We start from the raw sequence: 10,825 nt of genomic DNA on the forward strand, positions 1-10,825 counted from the left end.
AAAGAAGTAAAACAAAAGGTAATATAGTTTTTAAGAGTTTAGAGATAACTTGCACATAAAGGAGGGTGGCTCTTCCAGGCAAATGGCCTCCTGCTCTCAAAAGGTGTAAACTCTGAATGCAAATTCCCATTTTTAGCAAATGTTTCCATGTGAAAGGAGTTTCTGTCCTGGTCTAGGTATATAATGAATTGCAACAAGAGGCTCGGGGCGATTTGTAGCTCAAATTAGCCCATGATGCTGAGAGTGGCCGAGACTCTCAGCATCATGTATTTTCTGATGTCAGGTTTGCAGAGCATATGATGTTTTGTATTAATTATCTTTTAACTGATTATGAAATTGGCATGACACATTTACCTGACAAAATAAATTGTTACATTTGATTTTATTCCGACTGACTCTGAAATTGTTTTCCCAAGTAGATTAAACGGATTTGTATGTTCCCGCAAGTTTTGCGTCAGATTAGTGATGACTAAAATTTGCCATCTATTCAAGTGTACTTGGTTTGCAAAGACAAGAACTGAATTTCCATTTAGAACAGCAAATGCTGCTTGACCTATCTAAATTTGGGTGTGTCTTACCTCTGTTTTAATTTAATGTAACTTTAGATACGTGTACGTGGGAAACCACCACAGCATGGCCAATCCAAAGCTATTATAAGAGAAGTAATGTTGGTCAGCTTACTGTATATCTGTAATTGTGGCCATACCTCTTCTGAAGTAAATGTTTAAGTTAAATTCAAGTGTATGCAAATCCAAGGGGGCTATACCAAAGTATCTTTGATTGTGTAAACGTGAATGTGACCATTCTCAGGTATATAGCAATTACCTCTGTTTGGTGATCAAAACTGATGAGCTTGAGTACGTGAGATCCGTGTTAATCAGAAGACGTGAGGACCTCTGAGCGACATAGTTTCCTAATCTGGAACGGGTAAAATATACTTAAAGAGTTCAAAAGAATAATCAAACATTTGCTCACCTTTAATAATGCTCAGATATCATTAAAACCTTTTTCATTTATGGAGTCAGATGAAATAACAAGGTAATACATACGAGAAAATGTCTTTCATTTAATCTTGTGTTGCGTAAAAGGAAAGACAGTAACGCGCAGAAACCTTCCTCGTATTATTGGAGACAGCCATTGGACCTTTAGTCGGGCTTACAGCACTACATCCAAGAATTCCAGTTTAAACAGATAGACACATTTCCAGCACAGCAAAATGAAATTGAATGAAAAATCGGTAATCATTTACTCATTACCTCAAGTTGTTCCAAACCTGCATACATTTCTTTCTTCGGCTGAACACAAAATATATTTTGAAGAATATGGGCAACCCAAAATTGAATGGGCCCCATTGCCTTCCATAGTATGGGGGAAATACTGTAAATACTATCGAAGTCAATGGGGCCCAGCCACTGTTACCCATATTCTTCAAAATATCTTTTGTTTTCAGCAGAAGAAAGAAATTCAGGTTTGGAACAACTTGAGGGTGAGTAATTTTTGGTAACACTTTAATTAAGCATAATTACAAGTAACTAACCCTAAACCAAACCCTAACTCTATAGTAAGTACACAGAGTTAATTAATATTGCTCAGTGCAGAGTAAGTACAATGTAACTCTGTCACCTTAAAATAAAGTGTAACCAAAATTTATTTTACTGTTAAATTTAATAAATATTAACTTTGATGACCCAGAAAACATCTATAAAATAAATATATTTTTTAATATATCTTTTTTTTTTCCTTCACAAATATTCTAACAAAACTAGTTTATATCTGCCAAATGTCATCCAATTTATTGTTTTTTGTTCGAATGCCATTTTAAACATGCCAATGTTTTTGTATTAGCATGTCTATATAAATTCTCAGTCTTCAAAACACAAAACAAGATGAAGACACTGTACCATCCTTTTAACCATAATCATTAATGGGACGGTGCCACTGGTTTATTAGCACAGCAGTGGCTGGGCTGTAATCCAATAATTACAGTCAGAGGACCTGACAAGGCCATCACTCAGCCTCTTAACGGATCTGACCCATTCATTCCACTCCCCTGCTTCCCAGTTTACATTCCCCTGAGCCTATAGCCACACAAAAGGATGGGGATTCTCCACCCAATGTCCTTGGGGCTTATGAGGCAGAGGAAAATTGCTTAATGGTCCACCAAGTCACATTAATGGATTGGGCGAGTTTGAGTTCTATTGACTTTGGAATTAGAGTTTAGCCAGTAAAATAACCCTGCATTCCATGCTAATGGAAATTAGCAAAACACACTAGCAAAACACTAGCATAATAATCATGCCAAACAACAGAATAACAGTCACCCCAACATGTTCAGTCTCACTTTTTACCTCTACAGTTTCAACTATTCTCTTGAGAGCCATATACACCTGTCAGCCCAAGAGTGATAAAATGGCAAACCAGATAGTTCATGCTTTTCTGACCCAGTACTCCCCTGGCATTTGAGCCGCAAGTTTCCCAGTAACTGGGAACATCATCTCACTGACAGTACTGAGTACTGCAGCAAATTGAGTACTGTCTGAACCTTTTGTCCAGAGTTGCAAAAGCTAAAGTCTCTCAGAAAGTACAAGTAGTGACAAAATAGTAGACACATTTCAGATGGCCTATCAAATGAAAGTGGCATTAAGACTTATCTCAAATATTCTTATTCAATATGTTTTGTCTCCACAACATCCTTCTGTCTACCATTCTGTTAACTCTAGTTAGCATGGAAATGCACTCTAAGAGAAGGACCCTTAATTAGCAAACTATGCGATTACATAATGGGATAAGCAATCAGAAAAGGACTGACATCCGTATTTAATATGCAATAGTTTTTTTTTTTTCTTTGAACGTTAAATTCTTTCGCATCTTTAAGAGTAAAGAGCTTAATATATACGTTTGAATATACTCAATATATTCAATTCTTTGAATATACGTGTTTGATTAGTAGTTGCCACTTTTTAAAAGCAGTTGCCTTATAAATGTGCACTGATTTTTTCAGGCAATTTTTTTTAATTCAGTCATCATTTACTCACCCTCAAGTCATTACAAACCTGAATGACTTTCTTTCATCCATTTAACACAAAAGGTTCAATTTGGTTAAATCTTTTAGAATAGAGCAACATGAGAAAATGATAACAGAATTAAAATTTTCATTTTTTCATTTTTTAAATGATCCCTTTCATGCATTTATAGCATTGAGGGATATATTAGTAAAAAAGAATGTGCAGTTACTATCTGATATCTATCTATCTATCTATCTATCTATCTATCTATCTATCTATCTATCTATCTGTGTGTGTGTGTGTGTGTGTGTGTGTGTGTGTGTGTGTGTGTGTGTGTGTGTCAGACATACCACAATCCCCCACCATTCCCATCATGTCAATCATCTAAAACATTTTCCTCCCACTTTACTACTAACCTCACCCACTGGGCAACAGGGGTCAGTAGTGAGCAGCAGTGAGCGCATGTTGTTCATCAACATTCTAACAGGGTGTTTCGTAAATAAGCAATCCGCTGAGAGCAGAGCACTGGCTGTCGGGGCTGTCTGGCCACGTCCCCCTGGAGTAAAACTGACATGGTGTCTGGAAAGCGGTCACACACGAGCCCCATCCTACAGGCCTGATTCCTGACTGCTGAATGAGACAAAGAGATACAAAGTGACAAACTAGCATGGCAGGCTTCATACTGCAGCAGTTACTTATACTGATGAATACATTAGCGTGACATAGACGGCACTGCACCACTACACATGCGCAAGATGTCTTAAGCACCATCCGGACAGGATTAGTGTTCTAAATGACATTTGACGTCAATTAGGTTGCAGATTTGGTCAAAAATGGAATCTAGATAATGAATACAGTACTGTTGTCTGGTTGTTGCTGTTATGGAAAGTCATGCACTCAGAGTGCATGTGTTTGTGTGAATAATTATATAACTATAATTTTATATATCATTAATGAAGGAATTAATTATTTGAGGATCATGCTTGATGCTACAACTAGAGCTTCAAGTACTATATCATCCAACTCTCCTGGTTGATTTAATTTCTTTTTATGTTAAATGAGATGCCAGCAGTAGGACAACTTGAACCACAATTGTTTTTAAGTGGGCAAAAAAAAAGTATTAATCCCTAATAAAGATGTACCAGGCAGCACAAAGACAAATGTAGCTTTAGTTTTAGACAAAGAAAAATACATACTGCAAGCAAGGGATAATGGGGTCGTCTGGTTTGCTTTTCAGTGTAAATTATTGAACTTATTTGCCTACTCGACAATTAAAAGCAAATGTTGATTTAAGTTTAGATTGTTATGTAATTTTACTAATTTAAAACTTTTGCAATGTACCAAACAATCTGCCTCATATGAACACGGCACCAATATTAGGTATATTTTACATAATATTAAATATTATATAACAGTAGGTGCAGATTATCAAACACTCATGATCAAAATACATCTTACAGGATGAGTACTGTATACGTGGATACCACATTCCACCGCTCCAGACACGTCTGCGTGTCCGCCATCTTGCAATGGTCAGCGTGTCATCACTCACAGTAAAACTCATTGATGCCTCAACATTGCGCAGCTTCTATTTGTGAAACCGTCGAGACTTAAATTCCTGAATGTTCAGGAAAAGACACACAAAATGCGCTTTGGCAGAACGCTACTTTTACTCACTGAAACTTCAGCAGCCACAGAATATGGCACCCCTGAGAGGCATGAGCACAAGCATGACTTCACAACAGTATTACGACAACAGATGAATTACGATAACAGATAACAAAGAACTGGTTAACAACCACAACAATGGGATAACCTTTCACAGGTGAGAATGTGTTGGTTTGTGTTTTATATGTAGCTTATTAACTCAATATGGTACTTTTAATGTTTTTACTTTTATAGTGACTTTTAATTTCATGTTAGCTGATGCTTTAGTCTTGTTCTAATGTGTTAGTTTAGCAAAATCATCTGTTGCACAAGTTTATTGCACATATTCATACATGCGTCTAACTACGGATGTAGATGCTCAGTCAACTTGCTCTTGAATGTTCCCGGGCCGATCCAATATGGCGGATGGATTGAAACAGCCACTAATTAGGCATCTATATATAAATGGTTTCTGTGGAGAGCGAGTCGGCAGTGACCATATTCGACCATAGACTGTGAAAAAATATGAATGTATTGTCTGTGACGTCACCAGTAGGTTTCTAAATTTTTGAAGCCCAAAGTGGGCGGAGCCGACCGTCACCATCTTGGTAGCGCGTCACTCCTGGATAAAAGAAAATGGGCAAAAGGCGGATTAGCTGAGGTGACATGACGGTGAACAGACAGCATACAAACGGCTAGAAGTGACAGCAGCTGCAATTCACCTGTCACTCAAGTGACCACACCCTTGTCCCTTGTAGTGAATCAGCACGAGCCCTCTTATCTTCTTGTCTCTCTGGATGCTTTGTACCATGATGCTTTGAGATTTACAACTGATTGTAGATTTTAAACACACCATTGTGATCTATATAAAATGGTTGGTTGGCCTTCGTTGAATATTAGAAGAAAAACGCACTGATATTTGTTGATTTACAAAGCTATATTGGGTTATCGGTCCTCTTATCTTTGCTGTCTTATTAAACAGAAATTGCCTGGTAATTACTCATTACGCTCTAAATCAATCCACAATTTGTGTGTGCCTTTTGCAAGAATCCACAATCTGTGTGTGCCTTTTGCAAGAACCGAGCTGGGTAAAACCTCTTTTAAATATGCCGCAGCCTCGGATTGGAATCTTCTCCAGACTGAGATGAAGTTAAAAAATTTGGTGTCTTGTAGTCAATTTAAAAAAAAAAATTAAGCAATCGTCAGAGTAAATTAATGGTGTGTAAATGTTTTTAACCAGTTGCATGTTTTATGTTTATGTAATGATGTTTTGGTTTTTATGTTTATGTGTGTCGTAACTTTGATGTAAAAAACTGTCTATGTAAACTGAGCTGCCTATCTTGGCCAGGACACTCCCGTAAAAGAGATTTTTAATCTCAGTGAGTCTTCTTTCCTGGTCAAATAAAGGTTTATAATTATGCAGAACTTTAAGGCTTAATATAATTTAAATGGATGAGTTATACAAATATTCACCCACCTCACAGTTGTCATGAAGGGCTAAATTATCTATATAGACCAAAACAACTTTTTGCACCAGGCTGTAAAAAAAAAAATTTCTGCTGTAAAGTTGGGAATTTTAACATGGGATTGATTCTCTTTTGCAGCCTGTCTCTAGTGGCCAGTCGATGAATTGCAGTTTAAGTTACTTCCGTGTTGGTTTCAAGAGAGTAAGGAAGGTTGCCGCTTGGATACGACAGACATGAAAGTAGCGAAATGTTTCAGTTACCCGGAGAAACGGACTGATGGTGCGTTCAAGTCATCTCGTAAAGATCGTATTTACGAGTTGAACGCACATGAACGCCACCACAATGTCGTAAATACGAGTGAGAAGCTCAGGATTTTCTTTAAGCCCCGATCTTTACGAGTTGGGGGGCGTGTCAGTGAGCGGAATACCACAATACTTAAAGGTTTTTAGCAATGATATTGTCAGACTTTTCTATTTACAGCGAAGTAAGCTAATTGCCTACGCAGAATATGATGGGATTATAACAATGTAACGTAACGATAAAGTTTGCAGTGGCTTCATAAATTAACAAAGCACACCTGATGCACATTTCTTTGTTCTTCATTATCTAGAACTTTAAGAACCTTGCTGTATTTTTGTGTAATTAATTAAGAGAAAGTAGGCAGTTTTTTACATCAAAGTTACGACACACATAAACATAAAAACAAAAACACTACACCGCCATCTTACTCCGACGAAAGTGACTTGAACGCACCTGCCGTCGTAAACACGACTTCCCACCTCGTAAGTACGAACTTCCCAGGAGGACTTGAACCCACCATGACATACACACTGTTGCCAAGAACAACAGGGAAACATATAACTGCTGGATGGTGCGATTGGCCAATCAGAAATGATTATTCCAGAAAGCAGTTTAAACCAGTGAAAACCAGTAGGTAATTTGCTCTGAAATTGTTCAGACGTACTTAAAATGACAAAACATCAATGTAAACATGTTTTGTCAAGTTACCACAAAAAATGCTTTGTGTGGTAACATCTAAAATAACCAGTTTGATTTAAATCAGTAATTGTATTTAATAAGTCTAAATATGTTACACCAACAAAAGTAATTTTTAAAGGCAAAAGGTAAAAATAGTTCTTTAAATGTAACATTTTCTTTTTTTAGTGTACATCCATAACACAAATTTCTCTAACCTCAGTGATTTCTCTTATTTCTCTCTTGAGTGCTTTAATCTAATAATATATTCCCCAGTCCAGTCCCACACATCTTACAATGCCTAAAAATGGATTTCTTCTCTCTCTCACTCTCATACCCCTTATCATACACACACTGCTATCAATGGGAAATCATTTACAGCACTCCAGCCAATCCAGCCTGGCTGGGGAAACCCTAGAAGAGAATAAGAGCCTAATGGAGTGGACTCTTTAAAAAGCAAAGCATCATCATTTGGGGAAAAAAATGAGTAATATCATTCTGGCCATTGAGTCGTGTGCCCTTCAGACTCACTAGGCCTCCTATTGTGCTGATAATCTATGTGTGTGTGGCGCTGTGCCTATATCCAACAAAGCGTGTGAAACGTGTCAGGGCTGATGACCCTGGGTGTGTTGATTAAAATCACTCAATACTCACCTTCATCTTTCCCTCTCTTCCCATTTCACAACCCTTATTTATTTCAGACACTTCACAAATGCCTTCTCTTCTCACACCTTTTCCCCAGCACATTGGTTCCTGCTTGATCTCATTATAGCGGCAGCTCTCATTCATTGATCTGCTCTCTGGGCTGGTTATGCAAAGGTCAGCATGGAGGCTATATGGACAGACCCTTCTCTGACCTGTGATCTCTATCTAAAGCTATTCTCAGCTCTCAGAAAAGTGTTAAGATTCACTGGCAAAGAATCTCATTAAATAGAGTACGCAAATAATATAGATAATACATCACATATATATTGTCAAACAGTAACTGAAAAAGGTTCTTGGGTTTAAGTAATGTTGCGTAAACTTCTTAATGTATTATCTTGTTTGTTGCAATGGGTCAGTTTCATCCGTTTTGTACTTGTAATGTTTTACAACAGTTTGACCTTTCTAAAATGGCAAGTAGTTTAATATTTGATACTGTGCGTTTGAATGGAAAAATGTGAGGGGAAAAAAAAGTTGAGAAAGGGTCATTCCAGTCATGAAAACAATTTAAATATTCAGGAAGCACCATAAAAGATACACATCAGATATACAGAAAATCATATAAAAGGTTTGTCTCTAATTGTTCTGCACATTCGTCACATGCAAAATAGCATAATATACCACTAATATTCATTCCTTTATTAAGATTTATAAGATATAATATCAATAAATGAATTATATATATTATGAAGTCTCTTATGCTCGCCAAGGCTGTATTTATTTGATCGAAATACAGTAAAAATACCAATATTGTGGTATATTATTATAATTTAAACGATTTACTAGATTTAATATGTTTTTAAATAAATTTCTGTGATGATCATTACTCTAGTCTTCAATGTCACATGATCCATCAGAAATCATTCTTATATGCTGATTTGGTGCTTAAGAAACATTTCTTAATTGTATCAATGCTGAAAACAGCTGTACCGCTTAACCCCTTCCTCATCACCCCCAATTTTGGCAAGTGCTGCATACATGACATACCCAAAATAAAAAGGTTACTGCTCATAAGTAATTCTGAATAGAAACATAACACACATACATTTAGAAAGCCAACCCTTGAGAGTTTATAGTTCAAGACTCAAAATTAACCAGACTGTTATTAATATTGAGATATATAAGCTCAAACATATTTTGAACTACATTAATCCGGGATCACCAGTGATCCCTGACAGGTAAGTAATGTTTTGTGTTATCCAAAGTAAAAGTCTTATCTAATTAGACTACTTTTATATAGGCTATTTGTGTTCAAGCAATATGTCTTACATGCTCACAGCAGCGTATCGGTGTACGTATTGGCAGAAGCAAGTTCCCATACTTGCTCTGAAGCAGCAGCGTAGCAGAACTATTCCGCCAAGACCACTTACATTAACATTGTCATATTCATTACCATGCTTAATCTCTTCAGAGTTGTCATGATATGCACCCTTGTTCTGCCTTGAGGTAACTGAACTACATCTGACAGATTGAACCTGCAATCTCAAGTGAGCAGAGCAAGCCCATTACATATTTATATTTTTCAACGATTGTCATGCAAACCCTACATTACCATAACAAGAGGATTCAAATTACAACATGAATGAAAGCGATGGTGGGATTCAACTTCCCAGATGAAGTCAAGGAGGAAACTCCACAAAGGTAAACACATACTCCATTCTGTGAAGGACTTCAAAGCACAATAAATAACCCCTCTCTTGGTCCACTTGGACCGTTCAACAGCCAACCGACATTAAACTACACATCAGGCCTCCTTTTTACAACATCAAGGGATGTAATTCTGCCATGTTGTCTTTCCTATTTTATGGGGAGCTGTTTATTATCTATATGGCAGCCATCCAGACCTTGATGGAAGAGCGATTCATTTTTTCCCATTGTCTTCTTTTGCGTTTGATCATATTGCAATGTAGTGTTTTGTGAGAATTCCAGCGTGACTGCATATGGTCATTAGGACAGAAGGATCTACTGGACAGAACATGAAAGTTCAGACCCTCTGGTTCCCATGGAGACCATGTTCTTTACTTGAAAGAGACGATGATTCAAGAAAGAATTCCATGGTGCCATAAAATGAGCCAGGCCCTTGTGTGTGCTTTCATTTTCCCCAGCTACTCTTAAAAAAGTGGGGGGAAATGTCCATTCACAAGCAACCATCAATTATACTTTTATAGGCTGTCCACCGTTTGCTAAAGCAGCCCGAGACAAAATTCCCAGCTGGATAGGGATGCAGGTGGTACTCTGTTTTGTACAGGTATATGTGTGTTTGACAATGTGTGTGTGTGTCTGAAAGGGAAAAGGTCACTCTTGTAAGGGGTAAATGGCAAATATCCTTTCTAAATCACAGCTTTGCTCAGAGGGTCAGAGAAAAGCCAAGTACGCTGTAGTCGTGTAGATTTTCTTATCCCAACTTGATTTGTGGCTGCTCTCTGTCGGTATAATAATGTCCACAGTGTTTTCTATTCTAGTCACTTGCCTGGCTCTGTTGTGCATTTACATAGAAATTGCATTGGGCGATTTTTTTTTTTTTCTATTTAATGGCACAGTGTTTAGTGCTGCTGCAGGAGTCTAAAGGAATCTGGGATGATGGCGATTGGAGTGCACTCAAAGAAATGTCTGTAAAAATAAGGCAAATGTACTGTGTTATTATATAAAGGAACTTTCCATATTGATGTCTCAGAAGTGTTTCACCTGTATTTTGAAGTACTAATTGCATTGTGTTGTGGTTTAGTCTGTAAACCTAGTGGTTAATGTCCTGGCAGATTTTTTTTTTTTTTTTTACAGTGTAGAGGCTCTCAGCAAGTCTATGACATTAGCATATGTTAAAATTACATTTCTAATGAATATAATTAATAATTCCTTCTATTACAGTATGTTGCTATTGATATCTAAACAGAGTAATTACAGTTAATTATCCTTTTTAATCAAAAACTAATTATGCAAAGTACAATAATATTGTGAAAAGTGTTAAAATAAAATTGTTTTTAATAAGCCTACAGATGATTTGATTCTGATTTGATTCATTTGGGAAGGCTG

This window comes from Leuciscus leuciscus (assembly GCF_965113295.1).
Source record: "Leuciscus leuciscus genome assembly, chromosome: 23".
NCBI classification, from domain to species: domain Eukaryota; kingdom Metazoa; phylum Chordata; class Actinopteri; order Cypriniformes; family Leuciscidae; genus Leuciscus; species Leuciscus leuciscus.